At 36.6% G+C, this 17,548-nt stretch overlaps 1 long non-coding RNA gene across 1 annotated transcript in view; it reads right to left on the bottom strand.

Annotated features, from left to right (window-relative positions):
• Positions 1 to 10,088: 10,088 nt before the first annotated feature.
• LOC306638298 overlaps positions 10,089 to 17,548 on the bottom strand; it is a 28,004-nt gene continuing 20,544 nt past the window's right edge. Inside the window, exons 2-3 of the long non-coding RNA XR_013757464.1 lie at positions 13,417 to 13,518; positions 10,089 to 10,445 (exon numbers count right to left, since the gene is read on the bottom strand). This is a non-coding gene — a long non-coding RNA (uncharacterized lncRNA). The remainder of the gene's footprint in view (positions 10,446 to 13,416; positions 13,519 to 17,548) is intronic.

Raw genomic sequence — 17,548 nt, 5'->3', positions numbered from 1 at the left:
TTAAGCAATGTATATGTTCTGCATCAAGTCTTCATTAATAACTCATTTATTTTCAAATGACCAATGAACTCCAAAGTACAGTCAAATAATTGGGATCTTAAAGTTAGAAGATGTTCCTTCAATGCTATAATGTGATTTGAACACCTCCAGTAACAGGTAACTAAATGAGATATCCTGTCAAACTTTCAAAGCACTAACTAGGAGAATGCTTTTCTATACAAAGTTCTGTAACATTTACTTCTGCCTACCCTCCAGCTACAATCCCTTCTTTTGGTCTCCATTTCATGCAGAATATGCATAATAAAAAGAGACATCCGTTTCAAGCCACTGCTATTTTGAAATTTTAACTATGCTACTGGTCAAAAGTTTGTCTTTGCCCACAGCAAAGTCTAATGCACCTACATTGTTTCAACACAGAAAGCTCATAACAACTATTGCTTTTTGTGGTACCAATAGTGCAATTATGATATTTTTCTCTATGGGCTTAACACTTCTCTCCTTCTCTACTTAGATAAGGACCTAATCCATCTGTTATACGAGTCTTCCATTCTCCTGGCTTCTAAAGTTCAGTGCTGTGCACTACCTGCCCTCACACCATTCCAGGTTATGCCTAGTCAGAATATAGATGGATATCCAGACCAAGCAACCAATCCATGACTTGTGTTCTCTGGTGTAAGTATAGGAGTCAGCTCCATAAGTTCCTCTCAAGACTCCAAGATAAAACATGAGAGATTATTTGGGTATGAATGTTAGACTAGAAAAACCATAAAGAATGGAGGATGTCTTAACAATTTGTGGATGGGGATGGCACTATACAGTTCATGGATGAAATAAAATGAATATTTAAATAAAGGAGAACAAAGAGTACATACATAGAAGGTCTGAGAAGGTAGGTCATCAGACTCTGAATAAGAGAGATCACAACTTTCATTTCTGGTGACATTTTATTTCCATGAGGAAAAAGCAGGGTGAAGAAAGTGGTTTCAGTCCGTGGATCCCAATCAATCTGATTTGATTGGATATTTGTATCTTAAAAATGAGGTAGTCCTTCCTGAAGAAGAATGAACACATATTTCCAGTAATAGATGGAGGTTCTAAGCTACAGAAGGAGATTCTCTGTGTCTTAAAGACAGTGTTAGCCATAGGTTACATTAGCAATTGAAATCATCCCAGCAAAGCTCCAGTTTATATTGATGAATTCTGATGACACACATTGCTTTATATACATATATATACAAAAAAGGGACAGTAGCTGGTTAGAAGAGTTTAACCATAAAACTTATGTGGATCAGAGTGCAAATATATACAGATAAAGAATGAAGTGTTGCATGCATGCCTGTTATCACAGTTACTCTGAAGGCTGAGGCAGAAGGATCATAAGTTTGAGACCAGCATGGACAATTTAGTGAGACCTTATCTAAAAATAAAAAAAGGTCTGTGGATCAATACTCAGTACCATAAATCTCAAGAAAACATTTTTAAACAGCTGAAAAATATAGCTCAGTGGCCCTGGGTCCAATCCTCAATATCAAAAAAATAATAAAAGAAAGTGTGCACATCACCAGGGCCTAGACTAGGTTTCATGGTAAAATTCTGATCCAACATGTTAACTTCTCCCTGTTTCATGTTCCTGATAATCAGGAGCTCAGACTGACCTGAGGAAGCCTCACTGCAGTGCAGATTATGGAGGTTTTGGAAATCTGTTTGGGGACACTCCACAACTTTCAGTTTTGGACGTGTTAGATTTCTAGAGGACTAGACTGTCTTCCTGAGAAGGAGAGGGGGAATGAAGGACAGAGTAAGTCAGGCTGGCAGTGAGAGGGAGGTACGAATGACATTTAAGAAGTACTGATCTGGAACATGTGTCCTAATTTTAAAAAAGGGAGTTAATACCTCATAGTACACAATTTTACAGCATGCGCTACCTATTCATTTTCGAGCTCCTCCTCTATTCTCCTACAGACTTTCTATGAGTCATTGCTGATATATACTGTATTATTTTGAACAACAGTTATGTCGAAAAATAGTATAGAATAAAATACTCTTTCAGAGCTTCATATTCCTACAATCTCACTGCAATTTCATTTGGTTTGTAACATTTCTCTTTTTTCTGGGGAAGGGGGTTGTAAAATGTACTTGTTGCTGAAGCCTCAAGATAGCCACATAATGGGGGGGAGGGAAGGGTTACTGTTAGGGTTAGAGTTAGGGTTAGGGAGGGGGGCAAGTATGGAGGAAGGAAGTACTGTATAGAGGGTAAAGAGGGGTGGGAGGGGTGGGGGGAAGGGAAAAAATAACAGAATGAATCAAACAACATTACTCTATGTAAATTTATGATTACACAAATGGTATGCCTTTATGCCATGTACAAACAGAGAAACAACATGTATGCCATGTACAAACAGAGAAACAACATGTATCCCATTTGTTTACAATAAAAAAAAAAGATAGCCACATATGAAATAAATCATTAGAAAGCAAAAGTTACCCCATGAAATTCCCAATTTATCTATACCCAAAGACTTTGTTCTTTCTAATGGGAATTACAGTGGGGAGCAGGAAAGGAGAGGTGAAAGACAAGAATCTCAGTTTAAGAGATTTCTGGTAGGCACAAGAAAAATGGCAGAAATTACATTCAGTCAAACTAAAGCAAAAAAGCAGACTGAAATGAATCACAGAAATAATGTCTGTTCAGAATCTGGAAATTAAAATAACGGCTCTGAAAAGAACAGATATGATTCCCAATTGAACAATGAGCTGAAATCCAGGAAGCTTTCAAAAATAAATAAAATGTAATCACAGTGAAGAATAAAGATGAGTGCACCTCTTCATTTACATGAGCGGACAGTAGTTCCACAGCCACTTGCTTATTAAAATGGATTGTTAACCAGACTGCAAAGGAGCAAAATGAAATGGATCATAAAGTTACTCATTTGAATGCTACATTCTCTCAATGAAAATGTATTTTTAAATTAAGATGTAATATGCAAGATGAAATATCAACATCTGAGCGATCATAGAGCTGAAAGATTTTGAATTAGTGGACAATATCTTGGTTTGGGGCAATGTAAGTTTTTCTCTCCATGACCCATCATTATAATTCAAGGGCTAGCTGAGAGAGAGCTATGTGTTTTTCATAGACAATCCCTGATTCTCAGATGTTCTTACCTTTTCCAGGGAACTATAGCTCTGATTAAGCTACTACTCATCTGGTCATACAGAAGGTAAGTACTGCCCTTAATAAGTTTTCATACTTGTGACTCAGGAATTCATTGCTGACTACCAAAGTACTCCAAATCCTAGTGACTTAAAAAAAAATAACTTGCTGGTTCTACAGTCTGGGATGGGCTTAGCTGGGCAGTCCTCCTGCTGATCTTTCCTGGTGTCACTCACAGCAGTTAGACTAGGGGCAGATTGCCCAAGAGGGCTTACTTAACTAGATATTGTAACCAAGGGACCTGCATTCCCTTCCCCCTGGCCTCTTCATGTTTCTTTCATGGAGGCAACAGACATCCAAGAAGGTAAATTTCAATACTTAAGTACTCAGTAAGCCTCTGCTTGTATCATGGTTGCTAATACTTCATTGGCCAAAATTGCACAGCAAATCACATGGCAAGAATCAATGTGGGAAGAAAACCACACACAAGTATGGATACCAGAAGTCATAATTTATTCAGACCATTAATATGACAATCTACCAAACCTTGTGTTTGAGATTCAGTATAGAGTACAAACTGCTCTGCCTGGCCTTCATAACTTGGTGTATTCTAGTCCCAAATCACCTTTTCTTTCGATACCCTACTCGGTTCCACAAAAATGTTGAAATAGCAAAACCAGTCACATGCATCAACCTGAAAACGCATTTGCATGCTATGTCCAGAATTCTTTCCTTTTTACTGTTATTCTTTTTTCTTTTTGATTCATTGTATCCAAATGGGGTACAACTGTTATTTCCCTGGTAGTACACAAAGTAGAGTCACACCATTTGTGTAATCATACATTGGGTAATGGTGTTTCTCTCATTCTGTTATTTTTCCTTCTCCCCTCCCCCTTCCCCCTCTTTTTCCTCCATACAATCCATCCTTCCTCCATTCTTGCCTCCCTCACCCCCCTGTTATGTATCATCATCTGCTTATCAAAGAGATCATTCAATCTTTGGTTTTTGGGGATTGGCTTATCTCATTTAGCATGATATTCTCCAACTACATCCATTTACCTACAAGTGCCATAATTTTGTTATTCTTTATGGCTGAGTAATATTCTATTGTATATATATACACCACAGTTTCTTTATCTATTCATCAATTGAAGGGTATCCAGGTTGGTTCCACAATCTGGCTATTGTGAATTGAGCAGCTATGAACATTGATGTGGCTGCATCACTGTAGTACGCTGATTTTAAGTCCTTTGGGTATAGGCCAAGGAGTGGGATAGCTGGGTCAAATGGTGGTTCCATTCAAAGTTTTCTAAGGAATCTCTGCACTGCTTTCCAGAGTGGCTGCACTAATTTGCAACCCCACCAGCAATGTATGAGTATGCCTTTTCCCCCCACATCCTTGCCAACACCTGTTGTTGCTTGTATTCTTGATAATCGCCATTCTAATTGGGGTGAGATGGTGTTATTCTTAAAATGCACATTCACACTTCCACTCTCTCTACTTAGCTCTTCCATCTATCTAGAATCCCAGCCTTCATTCATGGACTGGAGCATATATTACCCTTTCCATGAATACTTCCATGGTTCCATGATTGTCCCAATAAATGGTTCTATGATTGTCCCAGCCCTGAACTTAGTACTAAGGTGGTACAATGTGTTGATAATTACTCAAGTTTTGTAATCAGACAGACCTAGTTTCACATACCAATTCTCTCAGTGATTGTGTGATTATAGCCAGACTGCTTCATGTTCCTCTGCTGTACATAGATCTAATAATACTTTCTTATAGGGTAATCATGAAGAATAAGAGATAATGTGGCAAGTTTTCTAGTAGGCTAAGTAGTATATTATAGTCCTGTGGATCTATTCTTAGGAAACAGGCCTATCACTTTTATGGTGCTGAGATTTGGGTTTTTATCCTTTTGTTTTGTGAATAAATGCCTTCCATCATAGAATGTGAATCCTTACAGATGATATTATGAATAAGTCTCGTACCTTGCATTTTCACCCAGGGATTCCTCTTTGCCACTCTAGTGTTAGAGCTTGCTCAATGTTACTTGAGGTAGAAAAAAAAAAAAAAAAAAAGAAAGAAAGAAAGAAAGTACAGTGGAAAGGATAGTTCACATTTAATTTTTTAAAGCAAAATGGCCCTGGATGTAGGGTATCTATTTATGAAGAGGAAGTTAATAATTACTGCTTGGTAATTAGGGACTTGATGTAAGTATTAAGCTGCTAAGACATTAAATGTCATTTTAGGAAAATATTTTTTTAAACAATAGCATATTTCTATTCAATGAGTAAAAGCATTATGGTTTTATATACATAGGAAAGATGATGAAAAGTTGTTTATCTTAATTTCTCCTTTCAAACATGATTGCATTCATCTCATTAAGACACAGGTAAAGCCTCCCTTAGCACTAGAAGGCAAATTCTTCTAGGAAGAAGTGCATAAGTATGGCAGGCCAACTCTGCTTAATCTAGATGATTTGACACATTGTCTCTCTTAATCCCAGTTGAACTCCCATTGCTGAGAATCTACGAGTAAGATGCCAGTGGTAGGCATGTGTTCTCCAGAAGACCACTGTTAAAACCACTTGTTTTTTTCCTCAGCCACAAGGATTTGTCTGCTAGCCTGGGTTGGAGCTCCTCAAGAGATTACTGAGAAGCCAATAGGAGGCAATAAAGCTAACAATCAAGGAAATGTAGGATAATCTGATTCAAATTAGGGGGAGGGGATTTGGCCTAATGGGTTAAAGTTTGCAAATAGAAAAAATTGTTAAAACCCAATTTTCATTTCTATGTAGATTTCTAAATATCCTGATCTTACACAAAACTATATTAAAATTTCTAAGGATATCTGTTGACTCAGAAAATAAAAATGTTTGCCAAAATTCACTCATTGTTTTACCTCCAAGAGATTTCTGTGAAATCTAGGTGGAAGCTTCCATGAGTCCACAACTCTTAAATTTATATGCCTGCAAAATCGGAATCATATGGACAATGTTAGGGTCAAGAGCAGCCAGGCCCACTTAGACCTCTGGATGACTGAGCACAGAGAAAAGTATCCTAGGGGAACAATTTCTTAGACTTCCCTCTAGGAACAGGACATACAAGTGTTCTCTTCTCAAAACAACACCTTTTAAAAGAGTATACTTTTATACCCCTGAACCTGCAATGAGTGGGTTCTGGCTAATTCCTGAGGTGACCTCAAGTCATTCTTCCTATTGTTCAAATACAAAATACTTGGCTTTTTTTTAATGGTGCTAATCTCATCAGCAACCACATCTTCCTGCACTGTGACTTTAAACATGCTTATTTTCTGCTCCAAATGCAAGTTGTTCAAATCTTTCTGCTCTACTTATTGCTCTTGAATCTCACTGCAAACCTGGTCAAAATCAGTCAGCAATACCTACACCACTGCTTGAATGTTGTGCTCTCTTGAATTTCCTCTGCCCAATTAGTTAGTCCAGTCTTTAAATTCAACCTCAAACAAAAATCGCAGAACATGGACAAAATGTAGACAAGTTGTCTACCAGAATGTAATTTGAATGACCTCTACTGCATGTCCTAAGAGAGTCCTCATTACCATCTGAAATCTCATTTAATATAGTCCTTACTGTCTGCATTCCTAAAAACTTTCTAGTCTTTTGAGCTCACACTAGAATCATCCATTGAGTGCTGCTTATAACATGTAGTGTTTTTATACCTTACATCTCCAAATCTTTCCAAACTCCACCACAATGCAGTTCGAAGCCTTCTGGGCCACATAGTATAGTCACAGAAATGGTCCCACTTTTCAGTACCAGTTTTCTGTTTGTCAACTTTTTGTTGCTTGACAAAATATCATGGTGGAAGGGCATGTTGGACTCAAGTTGCTCACCTCAGGTGACCAGGAAACAAAGAAAGAATGTGGTTAAGGACAAGATATACTGTTCAAGAACATGCCCCCAGTGACCCACCTCCTCCAACCAGGCTCCACTTCTCAAAGTTTCTGCCACTTCCCAATAGTACTATAGGCAAGCAACCAAGTCTTTAGCACATGGCCTTTGGGGGTCTTTTAATATCCAAACCACAATAAATCTTTTAATAGTATTAAGACTTACAATTCATGGAACATGGGAGACTTTCCATTTATTTGTATTGTCAATTTCTATCAGTGAAGTTTTACAGTTTTTCAGTATAGAAGTCTCTCACCTCCTTAAGTTTATTGCTAAATTTTTCTTCTTTTTGACATTGTTATAAGTGATATTGGTTTCTTAATTTCCTTTCAGCTTATTATGAAATACAACTAAAATTTTTATGTAGATTTTAATGTCAGAGCTCTGCTGCTGCATTCATTAATTTTAAGAGCATTTTCTGTATTTGATTTTATTATTTATTTTGATTTTAAGACAGGACATTGCTAAGTCGATCAGCCTTGTCTTGAACTTTGTGATCCTCCTGCCTCAGCCTCCTGGGTCACTGGGATTACAGGTATGCACCACTTTGTCCAATTGTATCAACTGATTTTCATATAGTTTGAAATATAAAAATGAATCCCACTTGACTATATGGTATATAAATGTTTTAATCTTCTGTGGAATTTGGTCTCCTAGTACTTTCAAAGTATTTTTCCAACAATATTCATCATGATAGCTTTATTTTCTAAAAGAACCTTTAATCTGGTTCGGGGATAATCTTGGTGTTCATAAAATCAATTTGAAAGTGTTCCCAACTTCTCAGTTTTTTTTTTTTTGTTTGTTTGTTTTTTTTTTTGTTTTTTTTTATGGAAGAGTTTGAGGATTACTATTAATTCTTTAAGTGTTTGGCAAAATCTGTGAAACCACCTAACACTGGAATTTTTTGTTTTGTTGGGATGTTTTTGATTACCAGTTCAATCACTTTAGTGGTTACAGGTCTGTTACTGTTTTTTGTTCCTTACCAAATTCAGTCTTGGTAAATTCTACACATCTAAGAATTTATCCATTTCTTCTAAGTTATTCATTTTGTTGCATATAATTGTGTATTTTGATCTTTTCTAATTCTTTTTATTTCTCTGATTTACATTGTAATGTTTTCTCTTTCATTTAGGGGTCTCCTCTCAGTCTAGCTAATGGTTTTTCAATTTTGTTTATCCTTTTTTAAAAACTCCTAGCTTTATTAATTTTTCCTACTGTTTCAATTTTCAATTTCATTTTCTATCTCTATTTCATTTATTTCTTCTATAAACTTATTAGTTCCTTTATTCTATCCTTGACATGTAAAGTTAGGCTACATATTTTAGATCTTACTTAATATAAACATACCAATATAAACCTACCTCTTTGTATGAATTTTACTTTATCCCATAATTTTGATATGCTGTGGTTTTGTTTACTTTTGGCTCACATTTTCTAATTTCTCCAATGTTTTCTTCAACTGACTGGTTCTATATGAGTATGCTTTTAAATTCCACATATTTGTGAATTTTTTAGATTTCTTCTACTGATTTATAGTTTCCTTATAGCTGAAAAATATACTTGGCACATTTCCAATCCTAAATTTGTTCAGACCTTTTTTGTGGCCTAACATATGGTCTATTGCCAGACTACTCCAAGTGCATCTGAGAAGAATGATCTGTACATGTCTATCAAATCCGCTTGGTGTATGGTATTTTTCAAATTCTATTTCCTTATTTATCTCCTGTTTGGTTGTTATATCCATCATTAAAAGTGAGGTATTGAAATCTACTAATATTGTGCTGTTGTCTCTCTCTCCCTTCAAGTCTACCGTAGCCATCTTCACCAGTTTGTGCGCTATATTGTTGAGTGCTTATATTTTTATAGTTGTCACATTTTCCTTATAAAGTGATCTTTTATTATGTGATTTCTTCTTTGTTATTTTTGATCACTTTTTATCTAGTTTAAGTATGACCACCACTGCTCTTTGGCTAACCTTTGAATGAATACCCTTTCCCATCTCTTCATTTTCAGCCTATATGCATCCTTAGATTGAAAGTGAGTCTCTTGTCGACAGAATATAGACTATTATTTTTTCATCCATTCAGCCTATATATGCATTTTTATCAGTTTAATCCAATTACATATAATTACTTAAAGTAAGGATTTCCTAAGTAAATTTGTTGTTTTCTATGTGTCTTGCAGCTATGTTTTCCCTTTATATTTTTCTCTTTTTACTATTTTTATTTGTATCTTACTGATTTTATTTTATTTTTTTGTAGTGGCAAGCTTTGACTCCTTGTTTCCTTTTGTACATCACGTAGTGGTATTTTCTTTCTTCGTGTTTCCCATAATTACATGAAGTATTTTAAAATCATAACAATTTTTTAAACTAATAACTTAATTTCAAGCACACGCAAAAACTTCTTTATCTCCCACACAGACTTAATGTTACTTACGTTACGAATTACAATCTTTTTATATTGTGTATTCATTAACATACATTTATATTATTTTTGTGTTCACATTTTAAATTCTATACCAGAATTAAAAGTGATTTCTGCATTCACATTGCAATGCTATAGAATTTTATAAGTATATATTTACCTTTGCCAGTTTGTGTTTTTTAAAAAAAAAGTATCTATTTTTCCCTTTGTTCTCATACTGCATTCAACAAAGAAAACTTACCTGACTCCATGATATGTAGGGATTTCCCCTCCCAGCAAGCAAGCATTCAGTTCTATAGGAGCACACATCAGCTGGGCATCCTCAAATCCGATTTGTCTTACTATGTACCAAAAGATAGAGTGAGATCTCATGGATTCAGGGCCTGGTCTCCAAAATCCCCCAACTTTATATCCTAGGCACAAGCTCTAGGTTGTTTCACCTGTGCTTCTGATTGACCAACTATAAATCAGTGTTCCTACAACCCCCTTCTTGGGTTCAACTAATTTACTTGAGTGAATCAGAACTCAGGGAAACACATTTACTGGTGTTAAATAAAGGGTACACATTTACTGGTGTTTAATAAAAGGATACAGATAAAGTGATGCACAGTTTGGGTCTCAGGAGAAGGATCATGGAGCTTCTGTGCCCTTTTTGGGAACCCCATGTTTCTAGCCTTCTAGGACTCTCTGAACCTTGCCCTTTGGGGTTTTGTGAAGACTTCATTGCATAGGCATGATGGAAGCTTATAAAACCATATCAAAAAGCAATTGGATCAATAGGGTATGATAGAATGTTAACAGACTATTTGGGGAAACCCAGAGAGTCTTGTCTGCTTTAGCATTCCTGTTAGCCTCCATGCCATAGTCCTTCCTCCAGGGTGTCAGGCAGAATCCCTCTGGAATGACGATGGTCTTATAACCTACTGTCTGGAAAGGATAAGCCAAAGAATTTCTTTAGGGTCAGCTCCAAGAAAGAAAAGTAGGAGAAGATTATTTCCCTACTCTGACCTCCGCTTGGGGAAGAGAAATTCCAGTTTCTATGGCCTGCCCTGGGAAGTTATGAGCCAGGAACCATTTACAAAAGCCAAAATAAAATCACAGCTTTGCATTTTCATATGCTATCATGCTGCTAACAGCAGCCTTTTGTTTCAATTTGAAGGACTCCCTTTTTATTTTCTGATAAGGCAGGCCTAGTCCTGATGATCTCCCTCAGCTTTTTTTAAGAAAATCTTAAGTGTTCTATCATTTTGGAAGGAGAGTTTTGTTGGTTATAGCAATCTTATTTGGCGTTTTTGTTTTTGTTTTGTTTTGTTTTTTTCCTTCATAGTACTTTGATTATATCATCCCATTATTTCGTGGTTTGCAAGGTTTCTGCTAAGAAATCCACTGAAATTTTTATGGGAATTCCCTTATGCTATAATTTGAATAAGATTTGAATGTGTTAGACAAGAGCTTATGTGTTGAAATGTAACCTCCACTGTGAAGTACTAAGAAGGTGGAAACTTAATTTGACTATGGTGTTTAAAAGCAGAACTTTAGGAAATGATTAGATTAAATATGACCATCAACATGGTGACCCCATGACTGAATACCAGTGGCTTTTTAAGAAGTAGAAGAAACCAGAATTAAGGTTTAAGACTTACCCAAGAGTCAGCCCTGTGGTAAGTATCCCATAGGAAACCAGTCCTAATTCGAATTACACATCTCCTTTCTCAATATTGTGCATTGTCAGTGAACATCATTATAGGGAAACAGAAAAATAGCAAGAATGAAAATGGGAACACTTGATTTTATGTTAAAGTTGTGCAAAGATTTAGATAGACTATCTCAGATGCATGAATTACAATGAGACATGAATGCTTTTATAATTAAACTAAGCAATTTTATGAACTAGAAACAATTCACTACCCAGGTTTATGTACCTTTTTTTTTCTTAAATGAAAGAGATCCAATTAAACAGCCTGAGTGGAAGCCTGAATGAGCATTAAACAGTCACAAAAGTGATAAAGATAATTCCTGGCTTGTTTTGCAAATTGCTAACAATTATGAGCAAAAATCAATTAAAGTTTTTCTAAAATTTTGGAAAAAAATTTCTGAAATGTTTATATTATAGGAATTGAATTCCCCAGGTTTGTGTACTATCTTTATTTAAGGAAAACTCTTTAAAATCAGCATTAAAGATAGGTACACCATCTTTTGTCCAGAATAGTTATGGATGGCAGAAAGCAGCAAATGAAGCCCCTATTGTTTTAACAATTGTTTTTATCTCCCTACCAAGCTGCTAACCATCAACCAGAAGGACTGATCATATTTTGTGTGTTTCTACTGCCCTCATAACAGATTAGTAAAAAGGGAGTTAAAACACACACACACACACACACACACACACAAATCCAAAACAAAACAAAAACCTCCAGGCCAAGAAATAAACTGAAGCATGGTTGTAGAGTCTGAGATATATTGAAAGTCTGTACTAAATCATCATGGATTCAAGAATTCATGGGACACAAGTATAAATTAGAAGATAAAAAGCCTGGTATAACATGAAGAATATGATTTTCCTAATAAGAATTTGCTATTTATGAAGATGAATCTACTACCCTGGCAAAATGGAAAGAATGTGGACTTATAATCAGACAAACTTTAATGAAAACCCAAACTTTGCCACTTCCTGCCATGTGACTTTAGATAAGTTCCTAACCTCTTTGACCTGCAATTTCTATCTGTCTTGCTGGCAGGCTTGGCATTAAGAGGGATCACGTGGATTGCATACTTCACTAGTGCCTAGCTCATAGCTGGAGCTAAGGATGGCACTAGGTCCTTTCCCTCTTTGCCCTTATATCTTTTATTTCTTTTCCCATGTGACTCTTTATTTTGCTTAATTTATCCTCTGTTTTAGATCATGAAATTTCGCAGACTCAAGGACTGAGTCCTAAATTTTCATGCAGCACTTCAGAAAGATTTAATGCTTGTCAAGCCTGGATCTTCAGTTTCCAATTATTATTGACATCTTGAATCAAGTGCCACCCATACATACTTGCATAATGTTCCTTCCTTTTTCTTTCTACCTCCCCCTCCCCCAGTAATGGGGATTGAATCCAGGGTACTCTTCTTTCACGGAGTTACACCCCCAGCACTTTATTTGTTGGTTGGTTTTTGAGACAGGACCCTGCTTACTTGCAGAAGCTGACCTTGTGATCCTCCTGCCTCAGCTTCCCAAGTAACTGGTATTGCAGACATGTCCCACCAGATCCAGAAAATATTCATTCTTTGGAGTAAGAAAAAGTGAAATAGGTAAAGAGAATGGAGGTTGGAGAAGAGGTTATATCCACTGGCAGGAGGCCCTTCATAGATCAATTGCTTTCATTTCCCAAATTTTATAAAGTAAATAGTGTCTTATATAACCTTAAGCAAAGGTCCCTGACAAATGAAGGTCTACTTTTACTCATTTCCAACACCAAAATTCAGAATATTGATAGTGGTAATGTGGTTATTTCCTTGAATGAAGGTAGTTAGGAGCTACAGGTGAAGAATTGGGCATCTAGATTTAAGTCAAGGTCTGAGACCCATGGATTACTCATTCCACATTAATATTTTCCTGATTGAAGGAAACAATGTTCATCCTACAGTACATGTTCTGATATGTGACCAAATGTTGGTAACATACATAAAGTGCAGAAGATATTTTCATAAACTTCTTATTATCCAACCTAGTGTAGGTTCTTAAAATAATGTCTCCCAATGAATGACATCCCCCTGTGTCCACACCACCATGCAATGACACTTGTAATTGCTCCTATCAAGAAGTGGAGTCTATACTGTCATCATTTGAATTTGGGCTAGTATTGTGACTTGTTTTGACCAATAGAAGGTGCTGAAGTAATTGCATGTGACTTACAGAGCTCAGTGTGAAGATGCCTTCAGCTTCTGCTGTGACATTTAGAGCACTTTTGTCATCATGTAAAGAGGCTTGGTCTACTGCACTGGAAAATAAGAGGCCCTGTGGAAAGAAATGCCAACCATCAGATTCTCAGTGAGATCATCCAGGACCAGACAGCCCCAAGCTGATCCAACAACTGTTTGAGAATATGCACAAGAGCCCCACACTAGAGGGGCAAAAGAATTTCCAAGCTGAATCCAGCCTAAATTTCTAGTTCACAAGATTGTAAGCAAATACATAGTTATAGATTTAAGCCACTAATTTCTGGATTGGTTTCTTACTCAGCAATTTGTAACTGCCCACTAACTGAAAGGACCTTGGTAAACTTTTGATAGAAAATAAAAATGAATTTCAGAAAATCTGTCACCCATGCCTTACACATGTATTATATCAAGGTGCCTTTTTCTCCATCCATTTTGGCCTTGGCACTTCTGCCAAGACTCTTTCCTGGTATTTAATATGTGACTCTTTCATTCATTTGGTGTCTTTGATTTTGCAACAGGAGTTAAACATTCTGATTTTTGTTTGTTTGTTTGTTTGCCTTCCTTATTGAGTATGCGAAATACTGTGAACAGAAATTCTACCTTACCATCTTCTCAATCTCATTGGCTAGCATTTTCCTCTTGACTTTCAGCAGAGTTATTGCCCCTTTACTCTTCTCTGTCCATCACTCCTTTGATGAATTCACCCACTTTTGTGACTTTTTCCTAAGAATTTGTATCTCTATGCAGTGGACATACAAGGAAGAGTTGAGCTATAGCTCTAGTCTCTGAATATCATTGGTTTCCAGTAAATACCTGTGAGTTGCTTTTCAGATGGAAAATGAAATATACACTTGATTGTGACTCAGCATTATTTGACAAAACCAAAAGGATCTGGAAACCCCTTAAGAGATTCTGATAAAGAGATTTTCCACCTGACTATGAAAGCATGCATATTAAATTCTCTTCACAGTATTTCCCATAGTCAGTGAGGAAGGCCAAAAAAAAATTGGAATGCTCAACTCCTCTTGCAAACTCAGAGACACCAAATGAATGAAAGATTCACAGATTAAATACTCACGGCTGCTTAAATACCTTTTGTGCCATCCTCACTTAAGTATTCAAGGATGCTTCTGCCAATTACAAATACGAATCCACATGCAGCTCTGGGCTTCAAAGAATGAAATAAAACAATAATTTCAATTTTATAAGTCTTCGGAGTGAAAACAACTGAGATGTAGCCTTTTCTGGCTGTTGTGTGTTCCAATCCCTGCAGGCCAATTAAGTTCTTACACAGCTCCAGCAAGGGCTTGAAGGTTAATTAAAATGTGTGATTTAGGAAAAAGGAGAAAAACCAAACTGAAGATAATATATAGTGCACATATTCTACCAGCTGCCTTGGAATCAACATTTAATTAACCAGCAGTGAGGCACAGCACCTGCTTTTTTCCTCCCCATTTCTGCACAGACACCATGTATGCAGAGCACCAAAGGTCTCCATAGTTGACGTTTGCAAAGACAAGAATAGAGTGGCTCTCCATCCCCCAACTCCTTATGCCCTTCACTTAGACAGGGCCCCTGCTTTGGAAGGCCTTTATCCTTATACTATCCTAATATACCCAACTTTAACTAGTAGACCTTCCCCACTGACCCTTCTCTAAAGATTTACAGAGAAGTTTTTCTCACACGTCTGGTCCCCCTCCACCCACAACTTGCCCATCTTTCTGCTTTCCATAGTGGTGGTCACTTGGTTAACTAGCTAATGGCTTGTTAATATACTAACCCTTTCTGGAAATACTGCATTTTAATTGAAGGTTCAAAAGTCATCTCTGCCACTCTTTGGAGGATTAGGTACGTAGTTGCTCTGAACACTGGTTTACTCATCTGTAAAATGGTAATACTGGTCTAGTTCAACAGCTTGTTAAGTTAATTGAGATAGTATACATATGTCTCCAAATATATTCCTGGAGTTCAGAAAATGTTCAACAAATACTGGTGCTTTATTTTTTCAGCTGAGTCATTTAGAACAAGTTTGGTAGTTCACATTTAGAAAGAGCTCCAAGGTTTCTTGTGTGTTTCTAGAGAGAGTAGAAGTATATTGTGACCTTTATGGATGTGCAACCATTTGCCAAGAATGAGGAAATAATTGTATACCCAAATTTTTAGATTATTTGTGTTCTACACTAGATAGTACTTAAAATACACAGGATTCAAATAGGTCTGTAAAAGTTAGCCAAAATACAGTGGATTGGTAGATGTTTGACTATCACTTACAATAATAATAATTGTCTCTATGAAAAAGACAGATGAAAGACAACTAAGAACTTACCTAAGCTATGCACATTACATTTGAAAAATTTACCTTGATGGAGTTTTAGAGACAGATTGGTACTGGAATTTCTCAATTCAAATCCCGGCTCTGCCCCTGTGTGAATTTGGGCAAAAAACTGTCAGAGCTGCAGTCTCTAAGATAGAAACAACTATAATATTTGGCTAATCATGTTGTGAGAATTACATATGTATATGCACATGTAAAATGCTATCCCAGAGCCTAGCAATGACTGAATGTAAGTGATTGCTATCATTTTCAATTATCTATTGAGTTCTGGCTTGAAACTTCAGATAGGAAATTCAGTGCCCTTAAGAGACCAGGTTTTACATTATTGCACAACGACAGTTCTGTGCCCTAGGACAGAAAGAAGTAAGGCTACTACTCTTCACCCAGCAAGGCAGGCCTCCTGATACTCAAGAACAACTAGAGCTTCTCTCTGTCCTGTGCTTGTGTATCATGAAGCTTCTTTCCCTGGCTACCCTCCTCTAATGCTCTCAATTTGTCAGTGATCTTCTTGAAATGTGCATGAAAAATAGTCACAGAGCTCCAGAGGTAGCAATGTAAGATGGAAACTACGGTATCCACTAACAAGGAACAACTCTGTACCTTTGCCAACACAGCATCCCATTGGGTTAGTTTTTCATTTTATATGTATGTGAACATAATATGTATGTATACATAATATCCAATATTGTAAGATCAAACTTATTTAGTACTAAATATAGGCCATTATCTCATAGTTTACCCTTATTAATATGATTCTAACTTTCTGTCAGTTCTTTCCTACTAAGAGCACTAGAAATTCTATCTTTCCTACTATTATGTCAGCTGCAAACCATACAAGAAGGTTTCAACCTAGTCATGTGGAGAGGAGCATTTTCTTAAGTTGCTGACTGATAGGAGTACTGCTCTCAGTGGATTGAACAGGATGAAGGTTTGGGGCATCTCTGGATCCAACTTACCTAGGGATGATGTGGCTTGGGGTGATAATAATCTCTACAAGCCAAGAAAAACCACTGACCAATTTTAATAAAATGAAGGAATAATGATCAAATTAATAAATTGTTAGGGAGATACCTGGAGAAAGATATACTAGACTAAAATTCACACCGAGTTAAAAATAACTAGTATCAGAAACTTTGTGAGAATTGTTTCATTGAAAAATGTGACTGGATTCCTGAACAGGGTAGGGAAAAAAATGTCATTCAAAACAAAAATCACTGGAAATATGCAATAAGAGTTTCAGTTATTCCACAAATTCATTGGCTCTGACAATATAAGTAAGACTTCTTTCCTATAAATCTTGGAGGGAAAACAGGTGCTTTTTTGCAGGAGGGGGGCATATATCCCTGTGTCTTGCTTTGGCCAATAAAATGTAGGAAGAAATGAGAAATGGCAATGTTTCAGCACCAAGCCTAGACCTTGGAAGGCTTTCCATACTTCCACTTGGTTTCTTGCATCTCTGTCATTTCCATAAGGAAAACATGCCCCAGCTTGCTTCCTGATCATAGGAAAAGAGAAATGTAAAGAAAAACCTCCCTGGCTGAACTCAGCATGAATAAAGCACCTCAGCCTGAAGCAAGAGCCATCCAGCAAATTCATCCTGTAACAACAAAATTCCAAACACCCTCCCAAAGGACTGAGCAACAATGTATGCTTTAAGTCACCAGGTTTTAAGTTGGTTTGTTGTGTAGTTACACTAAGCATCAGGATAACTGATTTTTGGAAATAGATCAGAAGGGAAATGGAGGAAAGCCTATTGCATTTGGCAATAGAG

Source organism: Sciurus vulgaris, assembly GCF_902686455.1.
Source record: "Sciurus vulgaris genome assembly, chromosome: 10".
Classification (NCBI taxonomy): Eukaryota; Metazoa; Chordata; class Mammalia; order Rodentia; family Sciuridae; genus Sciurus; species Sciurus vulgaris.
Note: the sequence above shows the minus strand (reverse complement) of the source record. Positions and strands in the feature narration are given on the sequence as shown.